Genomic DNA, 12,434 nt, shown 5'->3' on the forward strand with positions numbered 1-12,434 from the left:
AATGGGCTACACTTCTGCAGTGGCATTGTCTGTGTATTCTACTTGTTGGTAAGATTAAATATAGATCTGATCTTTTTTAGTAAATGGTGGGCGAGGGAGATAAGATGCAGAATGCTACAAAATGAACCAATCCCTCTTACCATAATACAAGAGTGTTTTGAACACTGGTGTACTGTACAAAACGTTCTTATATTATGGGACAGAGGGAGTAGCTGTTAATGTAAGTACAGTGATAGACCACGTTCAGTCCTTACAAGCGGACTGCAGAGCTAAACCTCTTCAAAAGCATTGGGTTGATTCTAAATTTGTGTAAGAGTCCATACGGATCTTATAATGTCCACCAAACGGACGATTACGAGGCTAACATGTGCAGTGATGGTACAAAATCAAACAGGTATGAAAGTAAGTATGGTCATACAGGGCAAGAGGTACTCACGAGAGCAATGCAGTGTGCAGTATAGTTGCGAGATTCTGTGGTCCCTTGAGAATGAATGTTCTTCTGCTAACAGTTTTCGTACAAGTGAGACATTAAGGCAAATGCAGAAATGTTGTTCAAATTGTGATGTGATATCATAGACAGTACCTTACGCTGCAGCCGAGACCAATGTGTAACAAGATTATTCCAGTCACCGTCGGATAAATGTTGCACCAGAGACTTTACAGAAATTTTGTTCAGAGGCTTGCCACTGAAGTGCGCTTGCCTCAGGTAGGAACGATACTTCATCAACGAGTGCTTGAAAAGCGCAACCAACTCTTGCTCGTCATCACAATCCAGTTTGCTCCTCGCTTATTTAAAAGAATGAAATCTTGTGTCTTTTGTCAGCAGAAACATATGCAGTAATGACCATGAATGACATTAGTACATTACTTACGCGTAAGTGGCAGAGGAAGACTGGAAATTGTTCTGTGTCTGCGGTATAATCTTTCCATGAAGGAAAGATGCGCGCAAAGTTCCTGACAACAACATAAGCTTCGTCTTCTAAACTGGGAAGAAATGGAACAGGGGTCCTATTTGCGGCGATCGGGGATCTCTCTGGTTCAAAAAGGGATTTGGCAACTGGATTTGGTGTACTATTTGCTGGAATGGGGGTTTTGCATCGTACAACTAGTGCTATGTCAACTGGCATAATCATATTGTTTGCTGCAGTTGGGGTCTACTGAGTTGGGGCATCAGAAATGACCAGTGTAGTAGGGCTAGAGTCTGCTAGAGTTGGGGTATTTTGTGGGTCAGGTGATATTGCAACTACACCTAATGAGCTATTTGATTTATCAGGTGCCACTACCTTTTCCAAATACTTTGCTTGTGCTCCTCCATGATCAGCAATCACCCTCTTCCTTTTGAACATCTGATACACAAGAACAGCATTTGAATGGATAAATATGGTATGATGACAGATGGAATATGTACTGAAAATGGATAGGCAGGGCGTATTCACATACACAATGTGTAAACTAAGCTAATGGCAGTTCAACAAAGTAGAAGCAATGCAAAGCATCAGTTGCAAGATAGGTGCGAGCAATGTAACCTTGGAAAGTTAGAGAAAGTACCTTGATGGGTGAATAAGATAGGGCATCTTCCTCTAACTCCTCCAGACTTGATTTTGGAGAGCGTTTGCATTGCATTGCATCCAGACTTGATTTCAGTCCCTTAATGCCAAGTTTGACAGCCATGGCATTGTTCTGCTTTATTCTTTTCATGCGCGCAAGCTCATAATCATTATGATGCTGTTCAGAATCTGAGATTCATGAAAACATAAAAAGTAGTCAGATTATCTATGGAATGCATTGCAGATTCAACTCGGAGAGTGTCTCCCTATAAACCCCTGCATATGCAAAGTTCATCTCCCCAACCGTGCTGACCAGACCACACATAGAAATACAAACCCCTTATGTCTCTATAACAGGTAGGCACACATTTCAAAACTGAAGTAGGAACATTAGAATCATATGAAATTCGTATTTAAACAAATAAACTAAGCAATTATGAGTGGCATAATGTTTAGCTTCAAGGGTGGAGTGTTGGTAGTGCAACACAAAGAAAGTAGGCAGATTGTATTCCATGTAAAAGAACGAAACCTATGTAAAAGCTGGAAATGACACTTTCTTTCTATACAATGCAGTGTTCGTTACCCACACATGATGGAAGAGATCACATAGAGAAATACTATTCACTCAGGTCTACGGTTCCAGTATTTAGAAAAAGGGTGGTCCACCCTAAAAGAATATTGAAAACAAATATGACAAGGCAAGCATAGATGTAGTGAATCAATCATTTACTTGTGAGCTTATTAGGACAAGTATGCAGAATTGTAACTGCAGTAAGAGACCGTCCAAAATCTGAATGAAGAAGTTTGTCTAGCACTTATTGTTTGCAACTAATCGACGTGAATAATTGGATATTATATCGAATGAGTAAGAAAGACAAATAAAATTGTCAACAAACCTGGCTTGTAGTAGTAATCTGGGTCAATGTCACTACGACCAACAATCCAAAATGACTAGTTTCTGTTCCGAGCGCCGGAATTTTGAAAACCCTGTGAACTTTAGAGGTACTAAAGATTATCGAAATACATCTAAACCATTAAGTGTAGGTAGCACTGAGCACACAACAAACTGTAATGACACTCCTGCCTAATGAGTAATGAATCAATTAGAAAATGGGTGATGAGGAGTGGCTGCTAAGTGTTGAGGACGTATCTCGGGATAAATCGGGTTGGCTTGGTGGGTGCTGCACGCCTGAGCCCTGAACGGACTGGGAAGGTAGGCACGGCGGCGCGCCCGGGCAGCGGTGATGCTGTTGGGCAAGCGGCTTCTGGGCTCCTATTAGTTCGGCGTCTCCTCCTAGAGTCATGCCGTCCGGGGACGGCAAGTCGCCGGCGAGGCAGGCGGCTGGGGGCGAGTAGAGATCGGTAGCGCGCAACAGAACAGAGGGGAATCGGGGCCTGGGACGACCCAAAATCCCAGGGTGGGCCGTCCCACCATGGGCACCCTGTAGAGATACACACCCAAGCGGTGAACATGCATTTTCGAAACTAGTTTAGGAACATTTAGCTGACCCATTAAACAACCCTATTTTAATAATATCAGATTTGTATTTGAACATCTAAGCTTGTTTAGCTTGATGCGTGGAGCAGTGTTATTATGACATGAAGCACGTATTTTGATTGTATAGTGATCATAAAGGGGGAAACTCTAAGCATATTTTTTAGCAAAAGAGGGTTTCCCCTCCGACTTATATTAAAGAAACCACCACGGAACCAACATGATCAATTAAACCCTAAGCATGATCAATTAAACCGTATTATGGTTGTGCCATGGCAGATTTGAAGCTGTAAACTAAGAACTAAATTCTAAGAGCTGAAAAGAAAGTAGAGTAACCAAGTTAAGATCTATTTTCCGGTTGAGAACAAAAAGTTGAGGAGATATGAAGTACCACCTCTGTTACGGCGCCGTGTAAGCATCGGGGGTGTGATGGCTGTTGGTGGCATTGAAGCAGATCTGCGACGGTAGACGGGTGCATCGGGGGATAAGTCCCGTTGCGGTGGAAGAGAAGGTCATGTGAGCGGCCCCGGCAAAGAGGACGATGGCGCCGATGAAGCAAGAGGACGCGATGCAAGGTTATTGTTCCGTCGTCGTGGATGAGAAACGTCCATCTCTAGCAGTGGATGACATGGTCTTGGTAGGCGCTCCGACATGGTGGAGGACGGTGGCGATGGATGTGGTGGAGGACTGCGGCGATGGATGGGGTGGTGGACGGAGGCTGGTGTGGGGATGGAGTGTTCTAGCGCGGACGGTGTATGAATGGGAAAATGGAGGGAGAGGTACGGGGAACCATGTTTTTGGGACGCGCCTGTCTGAAGTATGGCAAAGTTACGAACTTAGCCCCCGTTTAAAATTTGGACATCTCGTCGGTTGGGGATAGGATTGTAATCTCGCATCTCGCCAATATTTGCCCAGAGCGATTTCGGGCGAGGAGAGGGTGGTTGGCGCCCATGGTGTATGAACGGGGCTGACAGGTAGGGCGGTTGTGTCACGTCTGAGTGAAGTTACAAACCTGCCCCTATTGAAAATATTTGCCTACATCGATTTCGGCCGAGTTGAGTTTGTTTTTCCACCCACCGTGTATGAATGGGGAATGGAGGGAGAAACAGAGGTCTTTCGAACGAGCTTGAATCAAATGTGTTTTGCCGCCCATGTTTGCCGCCCATGTTTGATGCCCACCGTGTTGGAATGGAGGGAGAAACAGAGGCGGTCGTGTCACATCTAATTGAAGTTACTAACCTACCCCTATTTAGAGCAGTGGAAATCAGGCCGATGGATTGTTCGTGTAATGGGTAGACAGTAATTTCCATCTCCCAAACACTTGGCTTCGAGCAACCGACGTGGGAGTGGACATTTTGCTGCTTCTTTCGAATTTTGGGACAATAAGCATCCACGTTTACCTTGGCAATTAAATTCGAATCCATTTTATATTCCTATATGAATCTTTATAAATCATTCTATGTGTTTTTATATATCTTCAAAAGGACAACCAAGATGTATTCCACCGTCATATATGAATATGGTTTACAAATGCCGATACTCAAATTCAGAAACTAGTATCCAGTTTAAGGTGAATTCGAATATTTGGAACACTTCATGTCCAACTCAAATGTCACACGCATCATAATGTGTACTCCCATTTAGATATGTACACAAGCGATGTATTAGGATTCAAATACCGAGTCAATCAACCAAGAATGTACAAAACTAACAGACATATAAACACTTATAGAGTGTATGGATCAATAATATCAACTAACATACATAAGCCAGGCCGCTGTACTTTTTTTTGGCTACAACAACATCTTTTTTTAGCCAGCATCTTGGCCCTTTCCGATGCGTGCCACTTATGGTCCATCTATACTACTACTATTGCTGAATGCACATTCAGCCCGATTGTCATATTTGTAGGTCTGGCACAGTAATTCAAATGAAATGTCTCCAAGTCTTATCAATTAATACAGACTTGTGATCAAATAAAATTACAAACCAAAAAACAAAAAAACAATTATTACATGATCTCTAAAACAAATGGTTTGATTGATTACATGAACAGACAACACAAAGGTTATTCAACTATGGAAAGAACATTTCACCTATGATTTACCAAGTAGGAATTTAATTTTCTTTTTTCCTTCAGGACCTTAACAATCTGGTTAGTCCCAGCTTGCTTCGTTTTGAAATCCACCAAATATTTAATGGTTGTCTTGAGTATTGCTTGTGATTGTGCTGTTTGCTTCCTCAACATGTCAACTTCATCTTTAAGTGCAGAAGCAGAATCTCTTTCTACCACTAGTTTAGACTCTAGAGCATCAGCAGTTGGCAATTCATAATGCACGATTGGGCTGGTGCCACTGCTGTGGGATGATGGAACGTCCATGGGGACCTCGCTCTTTGATCTTGGGCTAACCTGTTTTGCCATTAAAGTTCCGATTGGATTCAGAAAAGTTGAAGTTAGCAAAACGTCTCAACTGGGAGTTATAACAGTAAACCAGTTAAACAAACAAGGAATTAAAGAGTTTCAATTGGATGCTGAAAAGTATATTAACATCATTGTAACCCGATGTTGCAGCAGCAAAGCAGTTAAACAAACAAGTAGATATTTAAGTTAAGGCAAACAGGTAATTCTTAACAATAAGTATGAAACACATAGATAGGCGTAGTCTACAATATGATTAACAGGCTGTGTCATTATGTAATCAGTAGCAAACTAAATTAAGCCAAGCAACGTAATTGAACAATTTTGCAATAAGTGGCTAACTAAAATTCTGAGAAGCAGGTAACTGAACTTATGGTAGTTCTTTGTACAGGCACACATCAACTTCTTTTTCGCTTACAAGGTTGTACAAAGGAGTCCATGGCATCAATTGCTTGGATACGCAGTCCCAATACTTCTTTCTTCCCACACATCGAATGGTTAATCTGGTAAGATGGTGCGTCCTTGATATGTTATATGAGGACGTGTAGTCAGACTAGTTGTAGCCAAACACATCATACTGGCTTTTACTGTATATTTCATGCGATAACTTAACTTTTGGTATATCGAGATCTAAGCAATCTATAATAGGATGAAAAGACTGGCATCCTTCACATTATTGGCGAACTCAGTTCATAGAAACAAGCAATTCAACCATTCTGTGGGTAAATCAAAAGCACCACTGGAATATTTTTCACTATCCAATCATACACACAAAAAGGGGCGACGCCACCATAGGGGCTGGTATGGGCGGCCGCCTTAGGTGGTTGGAAAGTGTGCACCTAGTTTGAGTCATCCAGGTTGGCCCATGCTAGTTTTGTTCATCCCAACGCACGAGCAGGCAATGTAAAAAATGAAGAAAAATGTTTCAGTTTGGATGGGCCAATAACATAAGTGCAAGGCAGGCCATATAGCAAGCTCGCGACCCAAACAAGCGCCTCCCATATCGATCGACAGCAGGAAAAATCCCAATTCATTCGCTCCAGCCTCCAGTCTGGTCCCCTCCTAACCTAGCCGCTGCTGGACAGACCGACACAGCACTTCCTCGCGCCCTCGTTGGAGGGCGGTCGCCGGGCTTCAAGCGAATGGAAGGACAAGAAGATGAAGATCCAACCCTGGGTGTAGCCTGCGTGGGAGGCAGCGGCGGCAGCACGGGCATGGCATCGAGCTTGCACAAACGGACAGTCGCAGCTTGCAAGAGTAGCATGCGCAATGAGCAGGTACATCACATCCCTGATTATATCTAATTCAACTCTTCAATTTTTGGCTAATAGTTAAACCTGACGGTGTTGTAAAACTGCTTGTATGTAGGGAATCTATGAGAAAATGAAACCAATTTCTACTTATTTTATAACTCCCCCAATCAATACTGAACTGACTGAATCCGATGTATCTAATCAAGTTTCCAGTGCAAACATACAAGCTCATGTTGTTCTTGAGCCTGAAGTGTCTAATGAACAGACTGCTAATGAAGGATTTGATGCAAACATTTTACATGCTCCTGGTGATGAACATATAGTGTCTAATGAGGAATCTAATGCAAGCATTTTGCAAGCTCATTGAAGGCTTTAGTGTCTAATGACGATGTACTATGTTGAGAGAGACAGAGATTTGCAGGCATTGATGACAAGCAAATTATAGTGCATTTTCATAGCTTGAGAAAACATCGAGGCCATCTACCAGAAAGTCCCTGTATCATGACAACATAGCGTAAATAGTTTTCTAATCTGTTGTTTGAAACTATTGGCATACTTGTGCAGGATAGATATATTGATATGCAGGTACATACCATGTTTGTAGCTGGTTATACATGCAATTACACTTCGATATTTTCAGCCAGAGAATGAATAATTCAAGAAGGTACAGACCATGTTTGTAGTCCTTGTACACCATGTTGCATTTTGTGTTTCTTGGTGCTTGCATAATTTAGTGTTTATAATCTGAACTACTTTGGATCATTAGCTGGTTTTCAAAGTGCATGTAGCTTCACATTTCTCAAGTTATGTTGATTTCCGGAGTGCAAGTGCCTTCGTATTTTTTAAGTTAAATGTTCGCCCCTGGTAACTTGAATTCGTGGATCAGCCACTGCACACAGATCATACACGAATGCCAGTACGAATTAAATGAAATGCAGGGACTTACGCTAGCTCGTTGTACAGGCTCACTGCAGCTCTGCTTGCGCTTGGGATGTTCCATGTACAAGTCCATGTTACCACTTGCTTGGATGTGCAGGACTTGTGCTCCTTGCATCCCCCTCTACATTTTTGACACGGCGAATGGTTGATCAAATAAGAGGAATCGACCTTGATGTTGTACCGGAGGATGGGTACTTACAACGTTATACGGGTGTGCAGGATGTGAACCAGATCCTGTAGCCCCGTCATGCTTCGCTAAAAAATGGATTTGCTTGTTTCAGATGATATCTCCAGAAGAAATAAGAGTTAAAGTCAGAGTTGCATAGGCGTGTAAGCTAAGAGAGCAGTGAAAGGATATCCAAACATCATTGGAACAGTGCACAAGGGAGTGATGTGTGGATACCTAGTTCAGGCCGGCGTTTGGGCATGCTCACCAAGCTAGAGTGCGGGTCACTTCAGAGCCGTTGAGGGTGATGCGCTACCGTTGGCTGGCCGCGCATGGATGCAGATCTTGAGTCGCAGCGGAGCGCTACGATGCGGTGGACAAGACCGTTGGTGAAGCCCCAACGGCCTCGGGGGGTGGAGGTGCGACGATGTGCTCGGTGAAGTAGCCCCGGTGAGCTGGGAGACGGTGTCGGCGGAGCACACCTAATGCGGTGGAACTCGGTGTCTATGAGGCACGTCGGTTGCGGTGGCCGATGTTGTCGGTGGACCACCCGGTGCGGTGGACGAGGGCGTAGATGAGGTAGCTCTGGTGCGGTGGTGAAGCGCGACCGTCGTCTTCGTCGTCGTCGTCCGGCACAGAGGTGGGTGGGGAAAGAGACGAGACGAGGGGCAATTCGAGGGATGGCGGCAAATTAGGGATTTGAGCAATCTGGGCGTGGAAGGGGACGGTGGAGAAGAGAGATTTTGCAGGGCTGGAATTGGGGCCGCCAGATACTTCAATCCGAATCGTGGAAGCGCAAACTTATATTGTCGTCGTCCTTTTTTTTGGGGGGAGGGGGTGGGTGGCTGGGTGCTACGCGTCCGTCCGACACACGTGACCACCCCGTCAAGACTATGCTTCGGTGCCTTAAGGAGCCTGACTTTGTGTCCATGACATGTGGGCCCAACAGGTGGCTGGCCCACATGTCAGTCACCCAAGGGCAGTTGCCTTTAAGGCACCGAAGCAGCGTCCACCCCGACACGACCCTGGTCTGCCTGATGCGCCTATATTTGAGAATGCAAACGAATCTTCTTTGATTTGCAAATGAATATGTATGTATTACCATGCCCGTGTTTTCCTTGCAATAATTAGTCATTCGAAACGAGATACTCCATCCGTTCACTTTTGTAAGTCATTTTAGACAACTTAAAATGAACTGTTTTGCACATTGTCTGAAATGTCTTCAAGGTCTTATAAAAGTGAACAGAGGGAGTACTATATAAATTAATTAATGAGGAGTTATTTGAAAAAAAATCGAAACAGTACCCACGCTAACGTGGATTAGAGTGTGTCAGATAATTAGTTATTTGAATTAGAAAGTGTGTCACATAGCTAGTTATTTGAATTAGAGTGTGTGTCATGTAGCGATCTCCAATTCTAACGTGGATTTCGCATTTCACTGTATCCATGCTACTTTTTTAATACAAATTCATATGTATATGATGAACACCTTGGTAGTGAGAAAACTTTTGGATGGATTCAAACACATGGCCTACAAAATAGCACAACAAATTGAGCCAATGTCAACTTTTCGAAACTTAGTATGGCACGAATTCGAAATAATTACCCGTATGCCTGGTCCTCGGTTCAAATCTTACAATGTACACTGAATTGAAACATCAATATTAAGTCTCGTACTATGTACATTCAAATGTTGTTTTTAGCCCCCCCCCCCGCGCACAAACGCTGCATACTTCCTGTATCGTCAATCTTCCTCTCCTAACCACCTTAGCAAACTATCGGTTTCCAACACACGTTCATTCTTTCTCTCCATGTTTCGATCTCTAAGTCTCTCAACTACACTACCCCTTTTCCCACTCCTGTTACCAAATGTATTTACCTCACACACCCGCCATTGCACCCCATGTCGAGCTCTCTCTCCCCCCTCTCCCTCTCACCCTCTCGCGCTAAATACATGCATTGCCTATCTAGCCCCCCCAACCTCTTGTGCGCATGAACGCACGTTGTATATCTAGGTCACTCCCTCGAGACTGTCTCACTCTTTCTTCCGCACGGCGGGCCACACTCGCTCAATCTCGCTCTCTTTATCTAAGTCTCGTTTAACCTCATTTTCTTTCACACACAAATGATATATCTCCATGTTCGAGCCTCGATCAACACACTCTATACTCTCTCACGCAGATTGTCTATCTAGGTCAGTCCATCCAAACCGCCGCCACTTTCGACCTCATGGTGGGCCATGCTCTCTCTCTCTGCGTGTGTGTGTGTGTGTGTGTGTATGTCTCGATTTACCTCGCTCTTTCTCGGACAAAAACGATATATATATCACCATGTTTGAGCCCAATTCGACCTATTCACATTGTATACTCTTTCACGCACATCGCCTATCTAGGTCACTCTCTCCAACCCGTCTCACTCTTTCGATCGCACGGCGACCCTATGTGATCGGTTGACCTTGCTTCCTCCCACGCACAAAATATATCTACATGTCTGTGACTAGATCATCTCTCAAGCTCTATCTTACAGCTCTCACCCTTACCAAAAGCTCAGTCGGACAATATCTCTCTGGAGCATATATATTTGTTCAATGAATGTCAGACCACACTCACTTTGTCTCTCTATCTATATGTCTCTCGATTGACCTCGCTTTCTCATACCGTATCTTCCACGCGTTGAAGCTACTACCTCTCCATCCCTCACAAAGCCGGAGCTATTTACATTGCGAGGGGCACTCCAACCTTGGATTAATTTGTGTAGGCATTTATTCTGGTCGGTTTAGATTATATTTTCGTAGCATTCGGCCCACAACTACTCCAAACGCCGTTGCAACCCACGCAACTCCCCTAGTTGATTTCCCTCTGGCTCGGTCATCGCTCTCTCGCACGTCCTTTCTTGCCTTCAATGTCGCACCATGGTATTATTGAAAAAACTATGTTGTTCTCTTTAATTATTATAAATAAGCTACAAAACTACACACCGATAGTCCACTTGGAATGGAACAAATTTTGACCCACAAATTAAAGTGCTACAAACTACACACCGAGGGGCCCACATGTCATGAAACAAATTTGGACCCATATACAAATTAAAAAATAAAGGATGAGGATCGAACATGCGACCGAGCCTTCAAGCCGCACGTCAATAGGCAACATACGTAGAATAGCAATGTTTGTTGTACCCCCTTTGTTCACATAATATTTTTATATTACCACAACCTAATTAATGGATAACATGTAATATTATTTTTGGTACTATTCGCCTTCACTTACTGGTGGGTTCCATGTGTTCTCTCTCTCTCTCCTCCCCTTCTGCGTTTAGACGCACGGGCAAACAGGAAGAACTTGCGAGCGATGTTGCCGTTGACCATATCTGGACGCGTTCACATGTCACGGCACCCGTTTCACGTATTACTAGCAGCACTAGTCAGTGTGTACGTGCAATGCACGTTAATTTGGAAGTATATTAAGTGCATGCGGATATTAACTACTAGGATATTATTTGCGTGTTGTCATGTGATTAGCACTATTTTTGGCATGAAATTAACTGCACCCTAAACGTGTTGAGTGCTCGAACTTGAAGCAGTCTAGGTCGTTGGATGACAAGGAATACATGTGGCTTGATGACGTTTTATATTTAATTTGATACGGCTCTACCAGAACATTCAATCGATCAAACCATATATTTCGTTCAGTCTGACTCCGATTTTAAATTATACGATGATCGATATAAAATAAACGGAAATGATAAATGTTTGGATTTTAAGCATGGCAATCTGAATGTTTTTCATGGCAAATTTAGATTACGCGGCGGCGGCGGGGGCGTCTCACGGTGGGAAGCGACTCCTCTGCCGTGCTCTGTGTGTCGTCGGGCCACTGATCGACTGCGACGGCGGCGTCTTGCGCTGTTGTTGGCGTACTCCTAGACGTTGGCCTAACTTCAAGGAAGGCCAAAATGTTCTGGACTTTGGAGCGAGTCAACTGGCGGGAGGAGGCGAGTGGCGCTGGTGTAAGGAAGCGGTCGACGGCGGCCATCCATGCCGCTGAGGGTGGCACTGCCCGCGCGGGGACAAGCGTTGTTAACGGTGCGGCAGAGACATTCGTGTGCACGGGCACCGGCACGGGCGTGCACGTCAGTGCGCGCGCAGGCGCATGCGCTGGCAGGTGCACGGGCACCAACACGGGCGTGTGCGTCGGTGCACGCGCAAGTGCATGCGCTGGTAGGTGCACGGGCGCGTGAAAGTCGGCGGGGACCTCGTGGAACCCCGTGGCATCAAGCTCGGCGACAATGTGCGGCTCCCAGCCCATCAATGTCACGGGGATGGGCGCTGGCGCAGTCGGGGCGATGGGAGCCGGAACGGGAGCAGGGACAGGCGCGGCGTCTTCCCGCAAGCCAGTTCAAGCTCGTCCCAAAGCTCCTTATGTTCTTGAGACTCCGGCTGGGTGTATTCCTCATGAAACTGGAACACTAGGGCAGACCATCGTGATGCGGCATGGCGTATGTTTAGGTCAGGCTAGTTGGAGGTAGACGACAGGAGAATCGGAGAGGAAGAGAGAGGATTGTAGCGATACCGGGTAGTGCGGGGTTGATTTTAAACTGCGGCACCGACGACATTAAA

The sequence above is a fragment of the Triticum aestivum genome, chromosome 2B (genome assembly GCF_018294505.1).
Source record: "Triticum aestivum cultivar Chinese Spring chromosome 2B, IWGSC CS RefSeq v2.1, whole genome shotgun sequence".
Lineage (NCBI taxonomy): Eukaryota > Viridiplantae > Streptophyta > Magnoliopsida > Poales > Poaceae > Triticum > Triticum aestivum.